The 27,752-nt window shown below is 54.6% G+C and overlaps 1 long non-coding RNA gene across 1 annotated transcript; it reads right to left on the bottom strand.

Moving 5' to 3' along the window:
- Nucleotides 1–20,731: 20,731 nt before the first annotated feature.
- On the bottom strand, nt 20,732–24,180 carry LOC128795310 (uncharacterized). Its single transcript, XR_008433481.1, has 3 exons — nt 23,855–24,180; nt 22,724–22,844; nt 20,732–20,984 (listed from the first exon to the last, which is right to left on the bottom strand). It is a non-coding gene; the product is annotated as an uncharacterized LOC128795310 (long non-coding RNA).
- Nucleotides 24,181–27,752: the final 3,572 nt, after the last annotated feature.

The following is a 27,752-nucleotide window of genomic DNA, read 5'->3' as shown; positions in this document are numbered from 1 at the left end:
TCTGCCCTTTCCCTCGTTTTACCGGGTGTATTTGACACCTCACAAAGGCCAACATCAACACCCAGTCGGTGCACAGGGCTCAGAGTCTGGGGCACACGGGCACAGAGAGCGACAGCACACACACATACATGTGCTCACACACAGTAATGCTTTTCCCTGTCTGTATCCCCCTCTCTCTCTCTCGTTTCTGAGCTGTGGCCAGATCCAGGGAGAGAAGCTGCTCCCAGCCCAGGCCCGGCACAAAGCCGGGCTCAGCGGGACTGGGCACAATGGCAGATTACATTAGAGACAACAGCCAGACGTGTCCTTGTCATCCCAGGTTAATATGACTATGGATTAATGCTGTAGCTGCTGATTGTTATGAAAATCCCCCCATTTAGCTCCTTCCCAAAGCATTGACAGTTCTAGCCTTGAATTCCGAGCAGGGGTGGAACTTGTTAATGGATTTCATTTTCCTGCAGGAAGCCAAAGCATTTAGAGGGAGAGGCAGCGCCAGGGTGACTTCCTGGAAGCTTTCCAGTCTGCATTGAGGCACCGTGGACGGTTAATCCCTTGCTCGGATGCAAAGCCGTGTTGGTCTTGCCTCTCTAGGAAAAAGGAGGAATTTGGGTGTGGGGAAGTGAGTGTTCATGGGATTGTTTCCTCTGGAAACCTCTCCGGGCCTGGGTAATGAATGTCCCGGGCCCATCCCACTCCCTGTTCGCAGCCACGCCTGGCACTGCACCTGCTGCAGGGATGGCTCTGCCAGCCTTGGCTGCCTGGTGCCAGCTCGGGGACTGGAGCTGCTGCCACCCCTCTGCTTTGTTGCCATCTTGTAGCTGCTGTGTGTGTTCCTGGCTGTCCCCTGGCCGATGGGAACGTTCCGCAGTGCGGCTCAGCCGTGCTACGCTCTCCCTGCACCTTTTCAGTGCTTTGTCCCTGTCCTCCTGAGCAATAGGAAAATATCCAACTGCTCCTGAGCAAACCTGGAATGTCTCTGTACATCCCTACCCCAATGAATTATTTAGGATTTAGATGGTGGCTCATGGGGTAGGTCTCCAAAAACCTGAGCGAAGGAGGGCTCTGACACCAGCACGAGGAGCAGATGGATCGTGGGGCGCAGACACTCAGAATTAGGGTTTTCCTTACAGGTATTTGGGTTGTGTTTAAAACCAGGAGTGGCTGGAGACCCTTGGGCAAGGTCCTCTCCCCTTCCCTTCTGCTCCCTCTCATCAGGAGGGATCGTTAGTCCTTGCAAGACGGTCCAACTTCTCTCTGACATTTTTCTTGACTTTTGCTGGGGAAGTTCGTGGCTATTTCATCCCCCAGCCAAAGGTCACTGCTGCCCATAGGAAGGGATGAAATCCCATCCATCCCATCCCATCCCAGTTCTGCCACAGCGAAACAAACCAAATAGAGATGCAGCCTAGAAGTACCATGGCTTTTTCCACGGTGCAGGGAGTTGATTCCCAAGCCGACGCTCCCGTTGGAACAGAGCCCTTGGTGGGGTCGGAGCGGTGGGAGGTGACAGCAAAGAGACACCCGGGGTCCTCCCCTCTGCTGAAACACGTGTTCCATGGAGAAACCAGCGGAGTTTCCAGAGGCAGGGGCTGTGTCTGACAGCAGTTTTACACACTCCCAGCACACAGGATACCTGATCCTGACGGGAGCTTTGGGATGCTGCTGCAGAACACGCCATGCATAGTAATAACGCTAATGAATCCCGTCCCTAATTGTCCCACTCCCAGGGGTGACAGGAGCTCCCTGTCCCAAGCCCTATTCGGGGGAGGGAAGGGGGGTTGCTGTGGAGATGCCTTGAGGGATCTCACACTTTGGAGCCTGACTTCAGGTGCAGGAATAAGCAGCACGGAGAGACAAAGCTGCCCTTCTCATGGAAATGCCTCTGGTGGTGCCGGGAAGGGAGGGAGGGAACCAGAGGGTCTCTAGCCATGGAGATGCAGCATTGTTTCCCAGTAATTAGCATGTTTTCCAAAGCTTTCCACGAGTCATCAGCAGCCTTTTAAGGGGATTTTGCCAAGGAGCATTTAAATGGAAATCCCCCGGTTCAGGGTCTCCCTGGAAGGTAGCTGCTTCCCAGGGAAACCAGCCCCCACCTGCTCGGTGGGTTTATGTGGATCTCAGATTCGAGGGGTTTTCATGTGCTCCACTATGGGCACAGCATTCTGGATTGCAGCCCCTGTCCCGCGGTGCTGCTCCTCAGCCCCAGCTCCTCTCCTGCATGGACACAGGATGGTCACTGCTGCTCCCTTACTCACATGCCCGGGGGTTCCCAAGGGAGTAAAACCATGGAATCATGGAATACTCTAACTTGATGAAGTCCCTTCCAACCCCAAGCCTTCTGTGATTCCATGGGTGGAGCAGCACTGGGATCCCAGGGGACAGTGCCAGGCATGGTGGGACTGGCAGGGAGGTCAGTCCTCCTCAGGGAAGCCACAAGAAGACACCTGGAACAGTCGCAGGCTGGAGCCATCCAGCTTTTGGTCATCCAGATGAGCAACACCAGGTCCCTAAACCAGCATTTGGAGACAGAAATGACATCACCCGGTGGCCAGAAATGATGGAGACCCTGCAGCACCACCCCACGGCTCCATCCAGGTGCAGGTACAGGTACAGGTGTAGATGCAGATGAAGGTGTAGATGCAGGTACAGGTGCAGGCAGACACCTGCCCATGGGCAGCCCTGAGAGGTGTGGGCAGTGAGTGCCAGTGCTGCTCTCGGGGTGGCCAGGCTGGATGAAGATCCTTCTGCAGTCTCACTTTGCCCTTCACCACTCTTTTTACCAGTCCTGTGGCAATTCAGAGGTTCCCTACCAAAACCGTTTGTGACTTTCCCAGCTGACGGTCTCAGTGACCAAACTGCTGGATCTGACTCAAACCCCCCATTGCTTTCCTACACAAAGGAAGCTGCAATTTTGTTCCTTTTCTCAATGATGAGGAATTTCAGCCCAGTTTATTGTATCTGGGAGATTTTCCTGGCCTGGTGATTTATGCCAGGGCCTGAGTTATAACTCCCATTTCTGTTTAAAAGCTAAACACTCCAATAGTGGGGGCTATTACTGTCAGCACGTCCCAGCTCCCAAGATCCAATCGAGCCAGAGCCGACATTATCTGGGTGTTTGTCTGCCTGATGGAGCTGCCTTGCTTTTCCCTCCCTCACATATTGCTGTCTCAAGGACTGTTTTCCAAGCAACAATTCATGTCTCCTTCAGTCATCAGCGAAAACAATCAAGCTCAATTTTATTTTTGGCAGAAATCAAATGCTAAATGAGATCTCAGAATCATAAACAAGAGTGATGTCGACAAATCAGAGGGAATTCAGCGAAGAGAGGCAGAGATGATGAAGGGGCAGGAGGGATTGATGATGGGGAAAGATTAAAATAAGGAAATACAGCCAGGCCCAGAGAAGACTAACAGGGAATATAATGGCTGACTAGGAATATCTGAAGGGTGTAAACACTGAAAAGGAAGAAATATTGTCCAGAATGGCCCAAAAGCAGTGGAGCTATGAATAAAGGTGATGAAACTCAACACAGGGAAATTCAGCCTGAACACCGGCAGAGATTTTCCCCATTTCTGCCCATCCAGCCTCTCCCAAGGAAGGCAGGATAAACACTGTGCTTAAGTGTTCTGAGCCTGCCAAGGAGAACATCCCTTCAATAAATAATTGGCACTGGAACATTTTCAGCTTTCTACTCTTTCCTCATAAGCAGCTGGGATGAATGAATATTCCATGATGGAGAGTTTACTCAGTGAATCTGGCTGTGGACATCACTCACACTCCGCTGGTGAATGGATCACACTTCCCTTCAATTCATCTCAGATTGGTCTTACCTGATTCTTTTTTTTTTTTTTTTTTGGCAAAGGGTTTTACTGGATGCACTGAGTGCCCTTGGAGAGCTCTTCATGCCTGCCAGCTTTTCACAGAAAAAGGAAAAGTCCCCTGTCCGCTGGCCTGGCACTGCCTCCCCTGGGACACAGGGGTGCAGTGGGGAAGTTTATCTTTTGCAGGAAGTCTGCTTCTGCCTCCAGCTCATGCTGTGTTGGAGCTCCTGGATTTGAGGTCTGAGCGGGATGTGCAGCCTCTTGGCACGGTGAGAGTTGTTTGGGTTATTTCAGACTTGGTAATGGGCTCATCACCTGGCCCCACTGGCCAACAGAGTGCCAAAACCCCTGTGTCAAATGAGCCAGGACCCCCCTGGAGCCCTGCTAAGCTGTTCAGAGCCCTGTGTGGACCAGTCACAAAATCCCAGAATCCCTGAGGTTGGAAAAGATCTCCAACATCATTGAGTCCAACCTGTGACCAATCCCCAGCTTGTCAACCAGCCCAGAGCACCGAGTGCTCCCACGGGCATCGCCAGTCCTGCTCTCACGGGCATCGCCAGTCCTGCTCCCACGGGCATCGCCAGTCCTGCTCCCACACCTCCTGGTACCAGTCCCAGCTGTCCCAGTGCCTGGGGGATCCCTCCTGGTGTCCATGATGGCTCGCACATCGCCCTGTGTACACACAAGTCACCACAGCTGCTCACTCCAGCCCTGGTTCTGCCACGTGTCACATGGGGCTGCTTGGGGCTGTCCCAGAGTGTGGCACCCCCAGTTCATCCCCTCAGACCCCCATGTGTCACACGGGGCTGCTTGGGGCTGTCCCAGAGTGTGGCCCCCCCATTTCAGCCCCCCAGGTGAGGCTGGACCCCGGCAGTCACAGCTGTGCCCCGAGGCCACCGCGGGGTTTGTGTTCCCCGAGTCGCTGGCTGAGACTGCTCAGGGTAAAGAACAACAAACAAGGAATAACGCAAATTCAAACTGCCAGCCCGTGTTTGGGCCAGATAAACAGCAGGGGAAGGATGGATGGATGGATGGATGGATGGATGGATGGATGGATGGATGGATGGATGGATGGATGGATGGATGGAAGGGGTGGGAATGGAGGGGCTTCCCAGGACAGCCTGTGGAGCTGCACTCAGGGGTGTGGGGACACACCAGCCACACCAGGCAGTGCCAAGGGGACACCCACCGAGTCTGTCACCTGTGCCACTATGGGCATAGCATGTTCCCACTGTGCTGTTGCCCCAGTGGTGGAGATGGAGCTGGGAACACTGAGCTGTTTTCCTAACGGGCACCACTGAGCCAGAGGGGTGAGAGGACAGAGTGGTGCAGCTGGTGGAGCAGCAGAAACTGCCTTTTCTTTGTCATTCAGGAACGTTCCTGGTTTTCCTTTTTCTTTTTTCACTTTCTTTTCCTTTTTCTGTTTTTTTTTTTTTTTTTTTTTTCCATGACAAATGGTTTTGTGCTGGAAACAAAATAGTTGCTCTGACCTTAAAATAAGAGACCAGAAGCTCTGGGAGCCACAGGGAGCTGAACTATCTGGGGACTGGGATGCTCCTGTTCTTGGGATGTAGGGGCCCCCAGCAGGAACATCCCCCTGCCCAGGGGTGACAGTCCCTGTCACCCTTCTCCAGAGCCCCAGTGCCAGTGGGGTGGTCCCAGGTGTTCCTCTGGGACAGAGAGCTCCAGCCCTGCCATTTCCACCATGGGCTCACCCAGGCTGCTCCACAGGGAAGCCCAGAAGAGCCCAAATAGGAAACACATTGGGGATTAGTGGGAGAGATAATTCCAGCAGACGGGCCCGGGCTGGCCTTGATTAGTGCAAATCACAGTGATCGCTGCTGGTTGCAATCCCAGCAGAAGCAATTCCTTTTTTATTGTGATTTCTTCCTGATTGTGTTTGGGGTTTTTCTCCCTCTGGTGTGGAGTTGAAGTGACCCTGACATGTAGTTTAGGATCAGATCTGGCCCTGTCAGGGAATTGCTGTAATCTGATTACACAGGACTGTCCCCCACGTCTGTGACATGACAGCTTCAATTGCACTTGAACTGTCCTAAAAAAAAAAACTTCCTTTGTTTTATTGAACAAGCAGAAAAATTCCAGTTGAACACATCTTGGGCTCTCATTAGCAAGAGCAGTGCCTTGGTCCCGCTTTGCACTGAGGGTGCCTGGCAGCTGAAGGCACTTTAGCTAAACCACCCTCAGGTGTGGCAGCAATGCCACCCCGGTGGTGCCACAGCAGGGCAATTTGGGCAATCCGAGCTGCAGGTGCCAGTCGAGCCCCTGTCAGAGAGCCCAGCTGCTCCAGTCAGATATTCCCATGGGTCCTGGGACGGGTCCTGGGATGTGGCCCAGGATGGCTCTGCCAGGCTGGAGGGTCCCTTGTGCCTGGGGTGGCTCTGCCAGGCTGGAGGCCGGACCCTGCTGTGCCCGGGGCTGCTGCAGGGAGAGGCTGAGGCAGCTCCCAGCCCTTCCCTCTGTGCTCCCCACACTCCTGCCCGTGCTCCTGTTCCCACCAGCCATCACCTGTGGGATCTGGTGATTTCTCAGAGGTGCCAAAAACCCTCCAAGCAATTAAGTGAACTCCTGCACAACCCATTGCTCACTGCAGGGACGCGCTGGGGCCGGTGCCAGATGAGCAGCCCCACTCCCAGCAGAGCTGGGACAGCAGCACCAATGTCCTGGGAGCTCCTGAGGGCTCTCTGATTTGGGGAGAGTTGGCAGCGAGGGCCAGGGGTGGCAGCTGGGCTGGTGACCCCAAAAGCAGCTGCAGCATTTGCAAATGTATCAAAGCGTCCCAGAGGGTGAGGGTAGGGGGTGTTCCTTCGTTTAATTGCAGGATGGTTTCTTTATCTAAAAGAAGGGATAATTAGTGCCTTCTGGAAGAGACAGCCCTTCCCTGGGCACAGAGCAGGCTGCAGAGAGGTCCCTGGGCAGGAGTTCAGCCCACGAGCAGCCCTTTTCCTCACTGCCTTCCCTTTGTCCATCCTGATCCATTTAGGATCTCTGCTCATTCATCCCTACACTTCTCTCCCCCTCTCCCTGCCTGTCAGATTTCACCCTCCCTTCATACCTGCAGAGATGGGATTGGAAGGTTTTGAGAAGCACTTTTGGAGACAGCCCTCACCCTTTGTTTCTCTGATGGCATCTGGTGATAATAACAGCGCAGCAGCCCCAGACCTCCTGGCTTCAATTACTTTACAGGATCAGCTAATCCCAGTTAAAATTACCTTTGTAACTGAAGGATAATTGTAAATCAGGCTCTCTCCTGCGCTCGGGTGTGCTGAAAAATCGTTGCTGAGATGCTCCGTGTGCCAAGGTTGCAGAGATCAGCGGATGAGGAGCAGGCGCTGGGAGATGCTGTCCCAGAAGGTTGGTTTTCTTTTTCAAAGCAAATTCCAAACAGATGGGCCCTTTTTATTCCTATGGCTCTGTGGAATGGATGAGATTGAAGTGATGGAAAGGAGACATTTCACAAAGGTTTTTGCCTAGGTGATTTTCAGTCTCCAAGGATTCTCCCAGGATTGCTCCATGAGGAGGCTGGTGCAGAGGTAGGTTCAGGACAGCTCTGGCAGTACCCTCCTGCCTCAGGACTCTGGGAGCAGTGTCCCCAGGGCAGCTGTGCACCCCCTAAAACACCAGCACAGAGCCCCAGGTCCAGGGAAACACCACATGAGGCTGCAGGCAGGGTGAGGGTTGGGTTTGTCCCCCTTTGTTGTTCTCAGCCATGAGTGAAGCAGGGGAAGGTCTGATAGGAAAAGGGTGAGGGGCTCAAACTGAAGGAGGGCTCAGTTAGATTGGATATATTTTTTAAAATGAGGGTGGTAAAACCCTGGCACAGGGTGCCCAGAGAAGCTGTGGCTGCCCCATCCCTGGAAGTGTCCAAGGCTGGGTTGGATGGGGCTTGGAGCAACCTGGTTTGGTGGGAGGTGTTCCTGCCCATGGCTGGAATGAGATGGGCTCTAAAGTTCCTTCCAACCCATCCTAGGATTCTATGATTCCATTATCTCTTCTCTTGCTGAAGCCTCCCTGAGCTTTCCACCACCTCACAGTCTCAGGACATCTCTCTGGTACTGCCATCAAGTAAATCCTGCCACAATTCTTCCTTCCATGGCAGATAAATCTCTCCTGAACTGCTTTATCCAACCACTGTGCTCTGCTTTATCACTTTGACCTTACAGTAACTTCCATGGCAGTTTCTGCAAATTGTTCCTTTAAAAGCTGAGATTCCCTGGCTGTGACCCAGCTCTCATTGTGGTCACCTCGTCCTCTCTGCCCAGCCCTCCTGCCAGCCTTGCCTTAGCATCCATGGCAATTTCACCACCTGCCCCTGAGCAGCAAATTTATTTTCCCTGGCAGTTTAGCTGTAAGCCCTGATGAAGGATCAGACAGACTCTAAAGGCTCAAAGACTCAATAAACTTTATTAAGTCCATGACAAACTGAACACTCTCCCCACAGGCTCTGATATGGCCCCAGGTTTCAGGAATTGCTTGGTGCATCCCACAGAAAACCCCAGCCCAGCATTGTTTGGCAGAACTCACCCACAACTGCTGAACAGATCCCTAAAAAAAAAAAATAACAAATGAGGCAGGTGTATTCCAAGATAAATCATCTGGTCAGGTGCTGCCAAGAACAGCACGGAGTTAATCCTGAGCATATAACTCTTCCTGTGAGCTGCCCTGGGGCCGTGTCCTGTGACCGCAGTGGTGCCATCGGAGCAGCTCTGGCTGCCTTCGGCTCCCTGGCAGGGACAGAGAGCCCCAAAACTCCCACCAGTTGTCCCAGTGAGGGTGGGACAGACCAGGGTAATACAAGAGCAGAGCAGCTCTGCCCCTCTCCCTGTGTGCAGGAGATGCTCCTTCCTCCCTCCACTCCAAGGGTTTGACAGTGCAGGGAGGGGGAGAGGGGGCCTGCCCAGGGAATTTTCCTAAGGAAAGTAAGGGTTAAACCCAGCACAACACACTGGGAATGCAAAGAGCAGCAATGCCATGCGTGGGCTCCAGTAAAGGTTTGTGATGTCTGCAGTTCGCTGAGAACTTTCCCAAAGAAAGATAAAAATGGGGGGATAGTGGCATGATCAATGTTGCTATTTTGTCCTCCTCAAATTGTTTTTCTTGTGTAAGTGTAGCCCAGCACTCTGGTGCCATTAGGCCTCTCCCCTATTTTTCAGTCTGCTTTATGAAAGCTATTGATCTCCAGCTGCTCGAGGATCCGTCAGCCCCGGCTCGTCCCAGCCCATTACAGGCTCTGCTCTCTGCGGTGACGAGGGATCGATGCTGTCCTGGGCACGCTCCCACTCCAGCCCCAGTGTGCCTTTATTGATCTGTGGCTTCTGAGGTACCTGGGGACACTGGCAGGTGACAGGGGCGCCTGAGGCAGCGGGGAGCAGGCTCGGATCGCCCGGCAAAGCTCCACTCCAGCACCAGATCTGCCTCTCTGCTTCTGGGCTCGCCATAATGATTTTTGATTTGTCTCTTCCAGCAAGTAAATAATTATGTAAGGCCAGGAACCTGCTCAGAGGGAGGATGAGGGGAAGGCAGAGGCTTTTTCCTCTTTCCAGTCCCAAAGTCACGAGGTTCTGCAGAGGAATGAGGCCGTGTCTGGCTCCATCTGCCCTCACCTAGCCCATTCCCTCAGTGCCTGAGGGGTGCAGGTCATTGTGCTGGGCCAGAGAGGATTAAGGAGATTTTCACAAGTTATCTGGGATGGATTTACATGAGTTTGTTCAAAAACAGACCCCAGGGGTCTCCATGGCTGGAGTGTGTGCCCAGGGAGAGCCAGCATGCCATAGTCCCAAGGCTCAGGGACCGGCCTCGTAACCATGGGTGTTTTATTCTCTGCTTTGAATTACATCACCAAAACTGGAGGCTGTTCATGGGCAATTTTGAGTCAAAACCAAGCAGAATTATTCTATTAACCAGGTTACCATGAATGATGCAATCCTGGTGCAGAGGTGGAGGTGGCAGCTCTTACAGATGTCAGAAGGGTTTTGCTGAAAGGGTGAAAGTTTGGGTGTTGATGGGAGCAGACTGCCCAGAGTGCCTGGCCCAGGGCTGCTGCTGGTGTCCAGCAAAATGTTTACCCAAAACTGCTTGTAAGGATCAAATCCTGCAGCAGCTACTGCAGCTGATTCTCCCCATCTCCATCCTCCTGCCCACAGCAACCAAACTGGTGAGGAACATCTCCATCCACGCCGGCACAGCAGCCAGGCTTGGCCAGCCCGGGAGAGCCTCATTTCACAAGGTGGCAATTAAAATTTTATGCTCTGAGTTTTCCCCTGAATGATTTTAAACCATCTTTTCTGATGACTTCCTAGTAGCAAGTTGAGTAAATTAGAATCTGAATGCAATCAACATCCTTGATTCCTGGTCCGTCGGGGAGGCTGCGTCTGAGCAGCTCTGCCTGATGAAGAAGGTCAGGGGCTTGGGGTCCTCGGAGGCTTTGCCCTTGGGATATTGTCAGAGAGGGAAAGAAACAGCTGAAAGTAGGACACAGTCCCCCAAGCAGCACAGAAATCCCACCCTGCTCAGCAAACTTTACTTCTTTCCCTCATCTGTGTGTTTTCTGTCATGTCTCAGAGATGGGACTAAGATGATAAACGAATAAAGGAGCTGCAGCAGCAGCTGAGCCAGAACCAGCCTGTTCCTGTCTGTGGGGCCTGAGAGGGCACAGGGGTGATGCTCAGCACCCGCTGCAGAGTCAGGGGTGCTCTCAGGTCACTCCTGGAGGGGTCTGGCACAGAGATCTCATTCCCTGAGTCCTCTCCTTCTCCTCTCCACCACTGCCCCGGCCATCCCCAAGCTCCCAGCAGTGCCCACTGCTCCAGGTGGCTCCAGGTTCCCATCTCCACCTGCAGCAAAGTGATGTCACTGTGGGAAGGTCCTCGGGGGCTCTCCCACTCCTGATGAGTCTGTTCAACCCCCACAGCACAAGTTGTGCAGTGCTCAGTGGGGCTCAGGAGGCACCAAGGACACGGGGAAGGACCCGTTCCTGGGCTCAGGACCAGCAGAAGGCACAGGCTGGGTGTGGGCCATGTGCCCTGCACACACAAGGACGTGCCATCCTGGCTGGCACTGGGGACACTCCATCGGGGCAGCCTTGCAAACACACAGCTCTGAAACTCCCGGAGAACCTTTGGATGGAGACAATCCTGCTACACCAGGAGAGGGGAGAGTTTTCCTTTCCAGTTACCAGCTCAGAGGCTCTGATACACTTCAGCTGCAGGGAGTGGGGTCACTTTCCCCAGCCCTGGTGAGCTCGGGATGGCTGGGACATGCTCAGCCTTTAATAAATCACAAAACGGCTCAGGGAGGGGCTGCTGGCAGCCCACACTCCTGCACCACTCCTGGTAAACTCAGCTTGCACCCAGCACCGCCGTGGGATATCAGGGATGGGACCTTCCAGGGTGGGGAGATGCCCAGGGATGTGCCAGTGGCCATGGGCAGGTGATGTCCAGGATCACCTCAGCAAGCAGCCAGGCCGGGCATCTCCCTGGGGAGGAGGAGCCATCCCAGAGGCAGGAGCTGTACCCTGCCTCAGGGGGAGTGTGGGGGTCCCTGGGGAGGAGCAGCTTGGCCATCCCAGGCGCTGTGGTGGGTACCACGGCCGGGGCTGCTCCATCTCCCGGTCCCCTCCGTGGAATGAAAGCCGGGATTGTTTCACCTCCACCCCGGAGCCGGAGGTGTGTAAACATTAAAAGCCGCTCCCTGCACACTCGGAGCGAGGGAAAAACGAGTTGTTGAAAAGATGACAACCGGCTCTGCCCGGGAGTTCACCTGGGCTGGGAGCAGGGGCGGGAAGAGCAGGGAGCGAGGGATGGGGAAGGCGGGAGGTCCCCAGGAGGAGAGGAGATGCTTAGAAAATTGTATCCTTTATTTTGGGAGCAGAAAATATTCTCTATCGCTTCCTGGCATCAAAGGATTTTCACTTTCTTGCTCCTTGAAGAAGGAAAGGCAGGACGGCGGGAGGTGGAGCGGGGCGGGCAGGGGCCGGGCAGGAGCGGCGGATGAGAAGCGCCCTGTGCGGCTCCGCTCTCCCGGGGGCAATCAGGGCTCGGGAAAAGCCCAGAAAGAACCTTTATCATGGAGCGTTTAGCGCTGAGGTCATTGCTGCCCTTCCCCTCTCCAGCCTTCTCCTCCCTCCCCTGCTTGCGGGACCAGGCTCGGGGTTTTCCCAGGGAAACCTGCCGTGTCCCAGGCGCTCCCGCCGCGCTGTGCTGTGGGTGCCTGGTCTGGGGACAGTCACAGCGGGGACACGGCTCCATCAGCGCATGGTTGGTCAAGGCAGGATACCGAGACTCCCCCACGCTGCACCGCTGTGCACGGGGCTCATGAAAAGTCCTTTTTCTCCAAAGGGCTTTCGAGAAAATTGACATTTGGTAGCAGCTAAGATCCCTCCATCCTTCAAAAGCATTTCCCCATCGCCATACAACACTCCAGGGAGGATTTCTGCCCCGCCGCTGCTCCCTGGAGATCGATGTCCCAAGGCGCAGAGATTTCTTTTCCCACCCACCAGTGCCTAAGAGCAGCTGTCCGGGGCCGGGTGGCATGAAGGGACAGCCGGCTCCTGCACGTTGTTACCACCTGGTGGCACCAGAAAAGGTTGTCAGAGCAAGAACTAATTAATTCCAGCCGCAGTCCTTGGCTTGGGAATTTCCGCGCAGTTTTTCGGCTCGCTGTGGTTCGCCGTGTGGCTGTTAAACACCGAGTCAGGTTTTATGGCCTCAGGGTTAATGTTCGTGGGCTTCAGCCTCGCACCAGGGGCTGAGCACTCAAATAAGTGAGGGGGGGGCTTTTCCTGCCGAGTTCGGCCCCTGCACCCTCCGCTCGCCCTTCCCGCGGGGCTGGCACGGCGATGGCACCGCGTCTTCCCCGGACTCGCTCACAAGAGTGAGACTCGCTGCCTTTACGATGGTAGGCAGTGATTCTGTGGGATCCGAAATCCTTTCGGGCGATCCCAAACCCCACCGGGGCTGGATTGTCCCCTCTGCTCTGGGCACGGCAGGAGTGAGGATCGGGGATGGCTGCTGCGACCAGCTGCATCCCAGCGCAGGACACCTTCGGGGCTGGGGTGGCTCAGTGGGAGAAAACCCATCCGAAATTCCTCCACAAGGCAGGAGGGAGGTGTCAGCACCGCGGCCCCGGGGGTTGGACCTGTAGGAGCAGAGGTCGGGTCCCCGCGGGGCTGCATCGCCGGCTGCTGACAGCAGCTGGATCTCCGGGAGCCTGGAAGTGACCCTAAAACTGTCCAAACAAACTTTTAACCCGTCTCACATCTTGGCCGGGTGAGGCACAATCTGTCACTGGCTCTGCGTCGGCGCAGGGGGAAGGAGCTCGGCAGGGCTGTGCGGGTTCTCCCTCTTCCCGGGAACATCCCACAGGGACAGGGCTGGAGCTCCCCGTCACCGCCACACCGACAGCTCGTTCCTTTCTGCTAAAACTTTTCTTCATCCCACGGGAATGGCATGGACAGGCACCGGGAGAGGGGATGGGAGATGGGGGGACAGTGTGTGAGGCACCCAAGCTGCTTCCCACCAGCTGTGCTGCCCTCCCGAGAGGTGACCCCGGGGCAAGGGCTGCTGCTGGAGGTGACGGGGCTGCAGGACAGCAGGACTCACCTGAGCTATCTCTGCCCACATCCAGACCCGTGCAAGGCTGCAGGAGCCTCCCACATCCTTCCTTTGCCGGTGATATCGCTAAACAGGAGGTAAATTGAAGGCAGGACATCTGATGAAAGAGCTTAATTGCTTCAGGTTACATTCAAAAAACACAGCCTAAATAAAGAGGTGGGGGGAGGTTGCAGCTCTTGATGTCTGGAGAGATTTATGTGTCTCAGCTGCTCCTGATCAGTCCTGGTCACCTCCAGTTCCCCATCGCCTGTTTTTCACCTTCCAGGGTTGCCCCATGTGTTGAAATGTTTGGGTGTCCCCAGAGGGCTGAGCCTTGGCCCCCATTAATCCCCCCTCGCTGACCCGACAACAGGGAGGAAATTTGCCTCAATTAAACGTGTAAGGTCTCATTTCCCTTTGAAGTCAGAGCGGCACCAGGAACTGCTGGGGAGGTCTGGAGAATAACCAGAGAAACTGAGCCCAAAGTCTTAAAATTAGGGAGTTGCACACTAGAGATGAGCCCAAGCCTATGGAGCAGCCCAGCTCCTGTCTTATCTCCCTCAGGAGAGTGCCCACATTCCCAAAGCAGAGCTGGAACACCCTGGCAGGGAGGGAGAGCAGTGCAGAGATGCCAGAAGGACAAGAGAGAGACCCCCAATCCCCTTCAGCTGCTGTCCACGGGAAGGAAAACCTCCTCTGCTTCCCTTCCTTCTCCAAGGCTGTGGTGATGGCAGCTGGCACTGACACCTCCAGAGAGGGGCTGAAGCCCCCAGGTCCTGCCGTGCCTCGTGTCAGTGTCCGTGCAGGACGAGGGTGAGCCCAGATCCACGGAGCTGGCGGTGCAGGGAAGGCTCATCCCAGAGCCACCGTGCTGGAGCGAGACCTGAACTCACCCAGCCACATTTCCTGCATCTTCTGGCGCGGTGGGAATAACAGATCACCAGCTCCTGCCTGTCATCCATCCTGCTTATTTCCTGCACAGGGCCTGATTTATGCCGGCATCTCCTTCCCCTGTGCCATCGGCGCGTGCTGATGGATGGCCCCGCTCCCTGCTCTCGCTGTCCCCTTGTGCTGCATCAAACCATTAATTCTGTGCCAATGTAAACCTGTCTCACCTTCAGGACTTTAATTTTGCAAAGGCATAAACACCTTATAATCCCTCTGTCTTTATCTGGCTCCGGAGCTCTTCCTCCCCTCCCTTGGCTGGGGTTATCTGGGGTGAGGATGTGGCTGCAGAGGGGGAACAGCAGAAAACGTGGCCAGTGGGGCTGCCCCAGTCCCAGCACGGGGGACAGCTGGAAGATTCACTCCCCACCCCCATCATTCCTCTGGAGCACAGAACAGCCTCTGCATAATTCTGGAGAGATGCAGGAGGTGCAGCCAGGCCCAGTAAGTCATTAAATCCCAGGGTCAAGTGCTTGGAGAGCCACTAAGTGGCCTAAGCCCAGCTTCCAGACCCTGAATGATGCCCAGACCTCCAGTGCAGGGAGGGTTCTCACCCTGAATGAATCCCAGGATATCCTGGGGTTTTAGTCCTGGAGACAGAGTGAAAATGGAGCTTTGTGAGGACCTGGGAATGGCCACGCAGCTCTGGCCCACTCTGCTGCTCCCCCCGTTCTGCTCATCTGGCTGACACTCAGGGGTCCAGCTGAGGAACTGTCCCCTGGCTGGGAGCCAGGCAGCACCAATGACGCTGCTTGGAGGCACCACACAAGAGTGCCTGGGGTCCCCTCCAGCAGTGGCGATTTCACCATGGCCAGGAAGGAAAAGTAAACTCCAGTGATGTGGCAGAAGCAGCTGTGTAAGCCCTGGCACTGCACAAGGGCTGGACACGGTGAGCTCGGAGGTATTTTCCAACTTCATATCTAATGGTCCCAAGGGACACGTGTGTCACTGCCCTGCAGTCTGCTGATGAATGTGTCGGTTCCTGAGAGAGGGACACAAGGAGCTGCAGCCACCAATGTCCCTGGGCCAGCCCCAGGGCAGAGCTCTGAGCTGCACAGCCCAGGTGGATGGACAGAGCCACAGCAGGTCACAATCTGGGCCATCACTGCCCACCCCTCAGTCCCCAGTGAGTCCTGCAGCATTTTTTCCTTCCTTCCCCAGCTTTCCTCTTTCCCCTTTTTGATTCCCGAACCATTTGTCTCAATCTTTGGCAATTCCTACCATATAGAAAAATCCATGCCACTCCTCCCTTTGGGGAATGACGTGCTGCAGTTCCGTGGCTGCCATCCATTCAGTGCCAGGTTATGAAAATGAAGATATCTTTCAGCACTACAGACCTGTTAATCAGGGGAATGGCTTCAGAGGGCTTTTGTGGGCTCTGTTAATTTGTGCTGCATTGAGCCACGCAGAGCTGAGAGGAGCATTAGGGGTGGCAGAGAAAGGAATAAATCAGTGCAGGGATGGAGGAGAGCTGGGTTGGCTGTCCTGGGGCTGCCACGCTCTCACTTAAACACTTTCTATCCATCAGAGCCTGCAGGTGGAACTCTGCCTCCCAGGCAACAGGTTTTGTCCTTAACAGCTCAGCATGTGCTGTGCAGGCTCCTCAGGGCGGGGAGCAGCTGATCCTGCCTCACCTGGCTGGCCCAGCTCTGCCCCAGGGGCTTCTGCAGCTCAGGCAGCAGCTCTGGGGTGCTGGGAGGGGCTGGGCACACCATGGTTGCTCCGTGATGACGTTCACAGAATCATGGAATCACAGAATGGCTGGGTTGGAAGGGACCAAGGGACCTCAATGCCCATCCTGTTCCACCCCCTGCCATTGGCAGGGACACCTTGCACTAGCCCAGGGTGCTCCAAGCCCCATCCAGCCTGGCCTTGGACACTTCCAGGGATCCAGGAGCAGCCACAGCTTCTCTGAGCACCCTGTGCCAGGGCCTCCCCACCCTCATAGCCAGGAATTCCTTCCCGATATCTCATCTATCTCTGCCCTCTGGCAGTGGGAAGCCATTCCCTTCTGCCCTGTCCCTCCAGGCCCTTGTCCAAATTCTCTCTCCAGCTCTCTTGGAGCTCCTTTAGACCCTGGAAGGGACTCTAAGTTCTCCCACTCTTGCCCTGAGACAGGAGAAGACAAGCCCACCCCTTTTCTCTGGCCCAGTTGAAGGTTGGGTTGCCCGTAGCGAGGCTGTTCCCTGCGGGAGCATCCCCTGGGAATGCAGCTGCAGGGAGGTGAGATCTGGCCAGAGCCCTGTGGTCAATGCCACCACCCCAGGGACACCCTGGGAAGAGAAGAGCCTGGGCATGTTCCACTGGGCAGCTCCTGCTCATCTCGGAGGCAGCCCAGGGAGGAAATCATTCAACACATCCATTAATAATCAGCACTGCCCGTCCCCCGCCAGCGCCAATAGCCTGACTTTGGGAAATTCATAACTTCTGCTAAGTGGGATTTTCCTTTTATCCTAATGGCCTTCTGGCAAAGAGAATCCATCAGCCTCCCTCTGCAGTGCTGAGCTCCCGTCCTTGCAGAGGGGAGGCAGTGCAGATCCTGTGTGCAGGGAGGGATCCCCTCCTCACTGGGGATCAGCAGGAGCACGTGCCATTCTCCATCCTCCTTTTGGCTGAGAGGGAGCTCTTGCTTCTGAAGGAAATGTTGCATTTTCATTGGGTCTCATTCTTTAGGAAAAGGAATCATTCATGTCTCCTGCCTTTGAAACCTGCAAGTCTTATCATCTTGCTGTTAATAATGTTCTTTTTTGCTGAAATGTTTCAGAACAGCAGCTTTTAAGTCTTTGCTGTGGTCAGACAATGGGGAGATGGCATCAGCTCCATGCCTGTGAGTGGCCTCCAGGGAATTTTAAGGGAGAGAGATGCTGGAAGTTCAGTGCCAAAGAGATGGATTAGGATTGTTGCCAACTCACACTGCTGCTCAGGATGAAAGGTCAAACCAGGTTATTGCCTGGCTGGGGTGATGGAGTTTGGGCTTTCCTACACAGAGGTGAGGGGGGCAGAGGAGCCAGGTGGGTGCTGGGACCCCAGCACTGGCACAGGTGACAGGGTGTGACCAAGCAGGAGAAAATGCCTGATGGTTCAGAGATGGTGCAGAGAGCTCATCCCATCTAGAGCACACGGATAATTCAAGGAGCAGCCACCTGCAGAAGAGCCTTCCCCAGCACAATTTGCTCCTGGCATTTCATCAAGCTCTGCATGGACCACCCAGTGCCCTTGGAGATTGAGGAATGGGTAGAAAAGAAGAGTTTTGGAGTTCTCCCTGGGAATGCCTGATGAGGATGGGTTTTACACTTTGGAAAGAAATGTCACCTCTGGCTGCCACCTTCCCTGGGCTGTGGCCATGGGGATTTGCCCATCCCTGCTGAACCCCAGCTGTCTCTGAGATCCCCTTGCTGTGGATAACCATGGAATGTCCCCACTGTGGGAAACACAGGGAGGTGCCAAGGCTGCAGGTCCTCCCAGGAGCTCCAGATTTGTTTTTCCTTCACCTGAGGATGCTCTGGGTGAATCCCTCCAATTTGCTTTGGGGTTTTCAGCAGCGAGGAGAGCTCGTGGTGCCTTTGGAGAAGATATCAATGGCTGGCAGCCTGCAGCCCTGCCCTCAGCCCCCTCCCCACAGCCACAGGAGAGGGAAGGCACATGCATGAGACGCTGCAAAACGCTCTTTGTCAGAGGAGGAGCAGAGATTTTCATGCATTCTGTGTACATTCCTTCTGGGCTGGCTCTGGCTTTGTGTTTCAGAATCTCCTGGTAACTCACTCTTACAGCACTCTGCCTTTCAGCTTTGTGGGTTTTGCCTTTTTTTCCCTCCAGGCTGGATTTTCTGGTTTGGTTTGAGGCTCTTTCCTGCCCGCCCTCTGCAGCTGCTCTCAGTGCTCTGGCTGCCATCGGCTGTTTGGAGGTAGAGGAGCTTGGGGTGCTCTGCTCCCCCTGCTCACCCCAGAGGAGGGGATGCCTCTGCCTCTGAACATGTGCTCCAGAACCAATGGGGGGTGGAAGAAATCTCTTCATTCCCATGGATATTCCGTGAATCCCAACACCTGCCCTCAGGCATGGAGCACCAGCCTGGGTGGTTGAGCACCTGGAATAGTCCTGGGCCTGGTGTCAGGATGGCACCCTGGGCTGGAGGGAGGCTGCTCAGGCCATGGAACAAGGCAGGGATGAAAAATCCATCTGAACACAGAGGTCCTTAAGGACAGGGCTAAAGCACCTCCTGTGCAGTGACAAACCTGCCTTGTCCCAGCTGCAGGACCCCGGGCACTTTGCTTCCTTCCCTGTTCTTAACTGACTTTGACAAACATTTGGAGATTAAGAGCTACCATGAGATATAAAAAAAAATGTAGAAATCAACATCCTCCATTATATCAAAGAGGTTATCAAAATGCTTATTTCTTCCTTCCAAACAAAACTTAGCTGAAGATAATTTCTTCCTGCCGAAAGGCCGGTGTTCAGTGAAATGGTGTTGGGAAGAGGATGTAAAACCGTGTCCCCTTTCTCTATTGAAGTGGGTGGGGAGAAAAATCCCAAAACACCAAAGGCCTTAATGCTTCTCTCAGGGAATCTGTAGAAAGCATGAGGCAGCCCAGGGACTGCCAGGAGCTGCAGCTTCTGCTGTCCCTGCCATGTCCTGCTCCAAGGAATTTCAGTGCTTCCAATCTGTGGGAAAAGAAGGGAATGGTTTTCCTTCCCCTCGTAGGATTTTGCAGACTTGTTGTGTGGGCCCTTGACTCAGTTTCATCCATCCAGACTCTGCCTTTTTATTTTTTTAAGCAAACTCTTCTCAGAGATGATAAATACCAGCCCAGCCTCAGCCATTCCCCTCATGCCATCCACCAGACCATGACACCAGCCCAAGCTGCAGAATCCCCTCTGGGTGCTGGCAGCCCACAATTACCCGTGATGAATGGGAGGCTCCAAAGAGAGATACTGAAAGATAAGTTGCTCAAGAGGTTTAAAAAATGAACTGTAAGGATTTGGGGTAAAGAATAAGCCGGTGTCTGCCAGGAGGGAGGGAAAGCTGGCTTTAACACCCTCATCATCCAGCCAGTCAGTCCCTGGGTGCTCACAGATCTGGAAGGAAATTTTGACCAATTCAGACCTCTTTTCTGAGAGCACGTAGAGCACTAGATTTGTAGTTCTCATGTAAAAGCAGCTGCTGTTTAGTTGGGTTTAAATCCTTATCAGCATCAAGGCACTGTTTGTTCTTAAACAAGGAGAGGCCAGTGTGCAGTGAGATTTCTCAGCAATTGGAAATTAATTTGAGGCACAGGGAAGGAAGTTTTTTGCCTTTTAGCCCAGACCATATGTAAGAGAGAACTTTATATACTGAAATGCAATTATGAACCTGTATTCTCCCCACAAGCTCTGAAACACAGAAAAGGGGCCATTAAATGCTGGAATATTTACTTTGCTGTCCCAGCTGAGGAGCCAGAGGTGACAGCAGTGGCTTTGCTGTGAGAAGAGCACTCATCAGAGAATCAGGGAGTCACAGGATGGTTTGGGTGGGGAGGGACCTTAAAGCTCATCCAGTCCTACCCCTGCCATGGGCAGGGACACCTTTCCCTCTCCCAGGTTGCTCCAAGCTCCGTCCAACCTGGCTTTGGGCACTTCCAGGGATCCAGGGGCAGTTCTGTGGTATGTCCCTGTCACACAGGCATCACTGTGGCTGGTTCCCCTGGGTGTACTGGGTGTACTGGGCCCCTGTGATCATTTCTAGACCTCAGACCATTTTCTTTTACTGCAGAAAACTTGATTCTAAAGTTAATTTTTCCAGTCGACACACCAAGCTCTATTAACTCAGCGGCCTTTGTGAAGCTCATTAGGTGTCTGGGGTCTTTCCCTTCTGCCTCGAGGCCAAGGGAATGGTATCATTAAATAAGATGGCAGAATCTCCACGGAGGAGTTTTGCAGTTTGTGCCAATTAACAAATTCAGCAATGCTTTTAACTTTTCTTTTCCAGGTAGCCCAGAGCCCGTGGGCCAGGCACACGCTGCAGCGGGCTGTGTGTGTTCAGAAAGGGCTGTTAATAGCTAGAATGGCTGCTCCAGGATTGGGAAGAGTTTGAAGCCCCCGGGAAGCTCTGAATGCAGAGGAGTGTGGCTGTGGTGGAGGCCACCCCACAGAGAAAAAGGGAGTGCTGGCCTGCAGGATGTCCTGGGATGGAGGACTGAGGCAGGCTGGCTGTCTGTGGCCTCCGCTGGAAATGATCACAAAGCCTTTAAAGCAAACAAAGTTCCCTGAAACTGAAAAGGTACCATTTGAATGCGCTGAGAAAGAGGAGGTTTTAGCAGCACGATCCATTCTGTCTCCGAAATGTCACAAAACATTTATACAGCTGCTCAGCTGGCATTCAAATCTAGGTCTTGTGCAGGAACACGGCAAACAGCTCCAGGTCACTGGGAGAAGTCCAGGACCTCCAGCGAGGGGTGGCTGGGGCCGCTGGCACCCGGCAGCTGCGGCAGGAGCGGCTCGTGGGAGCGGAGGAGCCGCAGCCACGGGCAGTGCCAGCCGCCACCGCTCCCGGTGCTGGCACAGCTCGGGCTGGAAGGCTTTCCCTGCGCAGTGCAAGGGACTGCTTCCCGAAATACCGCATCCAGTGCAGGCAGAGCTGAAGAGGATGGAGAAAAGAAACAAAAGGAGAGGGAGGTGCCAATATGGGCAGAGATATCCCATTCCCTTGGCTGTGAGAGAGGGAGCGGAGCTCCCTGGTGAGCGCACAGCCTCTCCTGATGGTGGGAGCGGGGAAAACACCAAGCAGGCGTTTCGGAGGAATGGCTACATCGGCAGGAGCGTGGCGGCTCTGTCTGCTCGTTATCTCCTCTCTCCACTGGTCCTGTTCCTCACCCTGTCCCCCTTCGCTGTCCCCTCCTTTGTCACCCCGCGAGAGGCCGATCCCCTTGCAAGCACTCGCAGGTGCCTCGGTCCCTCAGGCACCGCTGCCACCTCTGTAACCACGAGAGCGGGTGGGAGGGTCATGAGACCCGTCCCTGTGTCCCACCCTTCGGGAGCTGCCCCGTGCCCTCGCTGACGGCCCGGTGCGAGCACCGGCGCTTTCCTCCAGCCCGGAGTAGAGGTCTGCGGCTTTGGGTGAATATCCCAGCTTTGATCCTTTCTCCTGGCTGCGGTTCCCTGTTTACACAGACAACCACAGCTCTTTGTATCCGCACTCATCAGCTCCTCGGAGGCGTTTCCTGATCCCCACGATACGGTCCCAGTGTCTGCGCGGGGCTGAGCCGCATCTCCGCGCTTCCCAGCCTGCCCCGACACATCCCCCCGAGCTTCTCGGCACTGATCTGGGTTTGTTGATGGTGGCAGCCGTCCCAGACAAACCCAGGGGGGACGGAGCTCTCCTCCCCGGGCAAGCACGGCTTTTGTTTCCCAAAAGGCCAGCGTAGGAGGAGACCCACCTGGAGCAGGCAGCGCACAGTGAGCGGCGGGCAGCGCTCCATGGAGGACATGCCTCGCTTACTCTGCCGCTCCTTCACGTGCATTTGGGGGTTTTTGGTTCTGTTTTATTTTTTTTTTTTTCCTTCTTTCTTTTATCCTCCCAGCCCTTCTGGCAGGCTTTTGACTCCACATAATGACTTGGAAGGTGCGGCAAAGGTTCTGGCAGCCGCGGCGCGGGGCGGGAGCTCGGCCAAGGCGCGGGGCCGCACAGTGGTTTCATCCCATTTGCAAACTATAAGGCAGCCTTTGAGCGGGGGGGCAGAGCAGGGAACATGTGCTAAACATCATGTCGGGGAGCTTAGCGCATTACAGGGAACAGCGCTGGCCACGCACAAACGGAGCCGCTCTGCTGCGAGAGGCAGGCGCAGGCAAGAACCGTCTCTGTTGATTTAGGGCTGAGTGAACAGTTCTGGCAGGGCAGGTAGGATGGGCTTCTCCAGGTGTTACAGTCGAGCAAGCGTCAGAGTGGCATAAATCAGAGAGCTCTGCCCGTGTCTGTCAAACCCTCGAGGAGAACTCTGCGGTGTCTGAGGGCGCACAAAGGAGCACAGGGTAACGAGATGGAAAGAGAGTTCTTGGGAAAATAAAAACCCAGACACCAACCTGCAGCACATGCTTCGAGGCTGGGCCCCAAAAACCTTCCCATAGCCACCTGGGGTGGCACAGAGGTGTCTGCTCCTGCTCAGCACTGCTGTGTCACCAAGGGGCTCACGTGCCAAGTGCCTCCAAGAGCCCCAGAGTAACCGAGCAACCAGCACACCAACCATCGACCCACCCACGGTGTTTGTGTGCTTCCCTTCCTCCCCTTTGTGTGCTTCCCTTCCTGCCATCCAGAGGCCATGGCATTTGATGTGCTGAGGTGGACCCTGGGTGCCCAGGGTGCTCTCACAACCAAAATACCTGCAGGACTGACAGGTTTCATCCATCATCGTGCTCCTTGGGATGGTGGCACGGACGGAAGAGTGAACTTCAGAGCTGGAGTTGTGTGTGCTGACTGACGGGATCGGCTGGGTCAGGTTCCCTGGGATTTCAGAGGAAGGTTCAAAGCTCCAGTTAAAAACTGACATCTCCCCTTCAAAGGAATTCTGGTGTGTCCCTCATTTTCCCCACCGCATGTGGCAGGAGAGCACCATGTCCGGGCTGGGACTGCAGGCAGGGGCTGCTGACAGCAGCAGCCAGACAAGAGTCCCAGGGTTCTGCGGAGGCAGAAGAGCTTTTCCAGACCCTCTTGAACTCTGAGCTCCCACAAAATGAAATGTCTGGGTATCAGTTTTGGGAAAGAAAAAGCATCAAAGCAGCAGAAGTCTTTTGAGAGTCTTTTGGCAGATGGAGGAGGATGTTCTCCCTGCCAGGCCTAGGGTGAGCACACAACACTCCACTGCAGCCACAGCTCCTGCCCTGCTCAGCCTTGGAGCATCTGCCAGACGAGGCAGTGGGACCAGCTCGGGATCAGAGGGGATTGGGCTGGGCTGTGCTGGGCAGAGCCGGCTGGTGACAAAGAGGCTGGTCCAGCATCACCAGGTGTGCCCAAGCTCAGAGCCTCTCCCAGCCACTCCAGAGCCCAGCTGCACATCAAGGAATGTGGGCCTAGGGCTGGACATGACTCCCCGTTCCCTGGCTGCTACATCTCCCTGGTGATTCTCCAGTGCACAGAGAAGGGTCCTCAGTGACATCTCAGTGGCCATGACATTCCCTGCTGCTGTCCCCTCACCCCACACTGAAGCACTGGCTGGTCCCACATGGATGCTGCACCACCAGGGCTGGGGAGATGCTTTTTGTGGTGCTCACTTTCCACCCCAGCACATGAGCGAAGGGATGGAGCCCCAGCCTGCCAACCAAAGCCCGTGGCTCCCACTATTTGTGGCGGCACAGCACTCACCAACCTGCTCAGTGCTTGGCAGCTCTGCAGCCAGAAAGGTTTGATACCCAGGAACCTGGCAGTGGCTGGGTGGTGACAGTCACACACATGGCACAGGGAGAGCTCCTTCCCTCCAGCACTCACAGCTCCAAAGGACAGAGGGATAAGCCCACCTGGCTGGTGTGAACACTCTGTGACCCCTCTGGGAGGATGGAGCAGCAATTCCAACATCAGCACTCCCCAAACCACTCTGGTTCTGCAGGAGGCCCTGGCACTACCCACCATGCCAGGCTGGGTGACAGGGGCCCCAGTCAAGCATGGGCAGGGGGACACAGCCAGCATCACCCTCCTTCCAGCAGCAGCTCTCTCTGCTCCACTGCTCCCTCCCCTTCCCTTTTTCCATTTGTTTGTTCATTCCTTCTTTATTCGCCACAATTGTCCTTAATGGAAACAGCATCTCAGCAGAGTCACCCCGCAGGAAAGCTCGAGCACAGAGGGATTTTTGTAGATGGCTTTAATAAAAACATTGAAGGTCTGTTGTTCTTATAGTGCTGTGTGATCCATTAAGTCTATTAAATACAACAGAGGAAAACTGTGAAAAAAGCCAGAGGAGGCCATGATGTCACAAAAAACAAATGAGCCAGGGCTGCTTTCCTGCTCCTCTCCAGTTCCACGGCTCTGCCCTGTGCCTCCCTGGCCCTGCCCTGTGCCTCCCTGGTCCTGCCAGCAGAACAGGGGCCTGTGCCTGGTCACCCCTCACTTGTGCAGGTCTGTGTGTGTGTAATTGGGTTCCCATAATTGTGTAGTTCCTAGATATTAATCCAGAGGATATTAAAACTGAAGACCCGGGAGATCTGTTCCTCCCTGCTGCAGTCAGACTCCTCCTCAACACAAATCTGCTGGGCCGTGTCAGCCATGTGTCAGCCAGGGCCTGGCCGTGCTCTCTGCACCCATTAAAACATCTTTGTGCCCCTTAAAACATCTTTATGCCCTTGGAAAAACCTTTGTGCCTCTTAAAACATCTCTGCGCCCCTTAAAACATCTTTATGCCCCTTAAAACATCTTTGTATCCCTTAAAAAATCTCTGAGCCACTTAAAACATCTTTGTGTCCTTTAAAACATCTCTATGCCCCTTAAAATATCTTTGTGTCCCTTAAAACATCTCTGAGCCCCTTAAAACACCTCTGCACCCTTTAAACCATCTGTGTGTCCCACAGATGCTCACCAGCAGCAGCCAGCCATGGACATGAGGATACGTGTCCCCTGCCACCTGCCACAGCTCAGGTCTGGCAGAGGCTCCAACCTGAGCCTAAAGAAGGCTGGAATTCAACCTTGGCTCCAGGGCAGATTCTCCATCCTGCTCAGTACCAAGTGGCTGTGGAGGGATGGAGGGAAATGTGCTGGGGGGAAGTTTTCATGGCTGGGGAGCAGCTGCAAGGGTGAAGCTCCTTCTGCCAGGACAAAAGGTGAAGGTGAAGCCAGGAATGGGATGACTGAGAGCAGGCAGGGGCATCGTGGCATGGGATCGGCATGGCACGGATCATCAGTGTGGAATTGTCATGGCATGGGATCCCCCCTGTGTGTCACGCACATCTCCAGCTCTCCTGCATCACCCGGGCTTCCCATCATCACCAAATTCTCCTCAAGCACAAAGGCTGGACCTCCCTGAGTCCAGGTCCGATGTGCCCTCTGGGCTGTGCCCTCTGGCAAAGCTGTGGGTGTCACCCCCAGCCCTCTCCTGTCACTGCAGCGCCATGGACTGCCTGGGGAGTGCTTGGAGAGCGTGAGGATCACTTTGCATTTAGCTCTTTATCTCTTGTATGTCTTGGTGCATCCTGGCTAGATCTCACTCTGATCTAAGCCTCTGTTCCTAGAAAAGGGATTTAAGGAAGGTTGAAGGCAGGAGGCAGGGAAGCAGGGATGCTGGAGGTCGGAGCTTTGTGGTTCACCTGAGAACAGGAGGAGAAGCTGCCCATGGGTACAGGGGGCTGAACCCCCTGCGCTGCTTCAGCCCGTGGCTACACCACAGCCTGGGAAGGTGACCCAGAGCAGATCCCTCCACGAGCCCAAGGAGATGGTGGGACAGGCTGGAGCCAGCCCCCCGTGGAAAACCAGCCCAGGCCCCCAGCAGCTCCAGGGAGCGAGCAGGCATTCCAGCAATTCCCTGCACAAACAACGCGGGATAATCCATCTCTCCTGTTTATTTGCACAAGATAATTTTTTTGTTGACACTCGAGAACCTTCTTCCTCCTCTGGTCCCCCTTCCCTGGGTTCTAGAAAATGTTAACTCCTGGTCTCACAGAGGCACCAGAGCCCTCCCAGTGCCAAATCAGGAAAGCTGATGGAACCTGGAGGGGTGGCCAGGAGCTGCAATGGTGGTGGCCACTGCAGCAATGGCCAGGGCGGGGTTTGAGCCTGGCCATGGTGAGCAGGGAGAGCTGCTGCTGCTGTGTCCCCAGGCACTCCCCGCAGTGTCCTGTCCCCTCCACAGCAATGCCCTGGCTGCCTCAGTCACTGCCAGGTTTTCAGAGCTCACCCACCCCCTTGGCCCCCTTGCCAGAGCCCACCTGCCCCCACCAAAGCCCCTTTGTTGATATTTCGGCCGTTTGACAAAAAAAACAGCCCCTGCACAAGCACTGTCAGAGCTCGGGATGCTCCAGCCCCAGCCAGATGGGCTTTCTCCAGGAAGAGCACAAGAAATCAGTCACGTTCAGGGTGATTTTATCCCCTGGGTGTCCTCCCATGTTCTGCCGGGCTGTGGTTTGTACTTCTGGAGTTGCTTAATCACCCCTTTGGACCTGCCTTCAAAGAGGGTGCCTAATCCCTCCTGGAAACCTCCTAATACCTTTGGCTGCTTCCCTGCTTTGTGGCCATGAATTATGGTGGGCCAGTCCTTCCTCAGCATCAGCTCTCCTGGCCATTTGCCATCCCCAATGGCTTCAAAGGGGTGTTCAGACCTCAAACAGACCCCCAAAACCTGTCATCGCTGCACATCCCCCACTCCAGTCACCAGCCATTGGACTGGTATTCCGTGGCTGGGGCACTGAGGAGCCATAGACAGTATTTGGGACCAAAGCAGCAGAGAAGGGCTCTGTGTGTGGTTTCCAGCAGAAGAACAATTTGTAATTCTGCTTTTATTGTCCTGCTACACGAGGGAAACATCACTTTGCCAGGAAGTCATGCCACAATGATTCACAAGGATCAGCTTGGGCTGCTCAAGTGAAAAAAAAAAAGAATAAATCACAGAATCCCAGAATGGTTTGGGTTAGACAGGATCTTACAGCTCATCTCGCAGGTTTATGTGCTCACAATTCCACCCACCACAGCCACAGCTCCCAGCTCTGCTCCCACCAGAGCAGGGCATCCCCAGGGGGTCATCATCCCAGGGTCATCCCCACCTGGCCTTGGGGACAGCTGTGGCATAGCCAAGAGCCACCACAGAAAGCAGGAGAAACCCAGCACAGATTCCAGAACCTAGATCAAAACCCACTCAGAGCACAAATACTGCCACTTCCTCTTCCTTTTTGGGGCACATACAGACCCCATACGGCAGCTTGGCCACACCAATCCTCAGATTAGGACCTCTTAAAGCGTGAGGCTTTTCCTCTTCCTCCAGGGACAAAGTGCAGGTGTCCCTGCAGGGCTCTGCCTCAAGGCAGGAGACTCCGTGATTGCAGAATTGGGTCTGAATAAAGAAGTCTGGTCTAGGAATAACAACACCGGCAGCGACAGAGTGCTTTATATAATGTCCTATAATAAACGATATTACAGCAGTACCGGGAGACAGGAATGCAGAGGGAAGGAAGGAAGGAACAGACGTGACAGTGATAAATCAATCTGGAGTAGAAATACCAAATGCAATATTCTCTTTGCCTCCTTTTGTTTGGGGCTCTTTAGATGTTTCGAATAACGGAGCTTGCAGGAACCTGCTCCTGCACCGAGTGCAGTTTATTAAACCCCTCTGTAAACAACCTCTGCAAGGCACCTCTCCCACATCCCCCCCCCCGTTCCTCTCTGGCAGATGTTGGACAGATGTGCAGCGCTGCCAGGCAGGGGGGACAGCACTTCCAG

This window comes from Vidua chalybeata, chromosome 14 (assembly GCF_026979565.1).
Source record: "Vidua chalybeata isolate OUT-0048 chromosome 14, bVidCha1 merged haplotype, whole genome shotgun sequence".
NCBI classification, from domain to species: Eukaryota; Metazoa; Chordata; class Aves; order Passeriformes; family Viduidae; genus Vidua; species Vidua chalybeata.
This window is presented reverse-complemented; position numbering and strand designations above follow the sequence as displayed.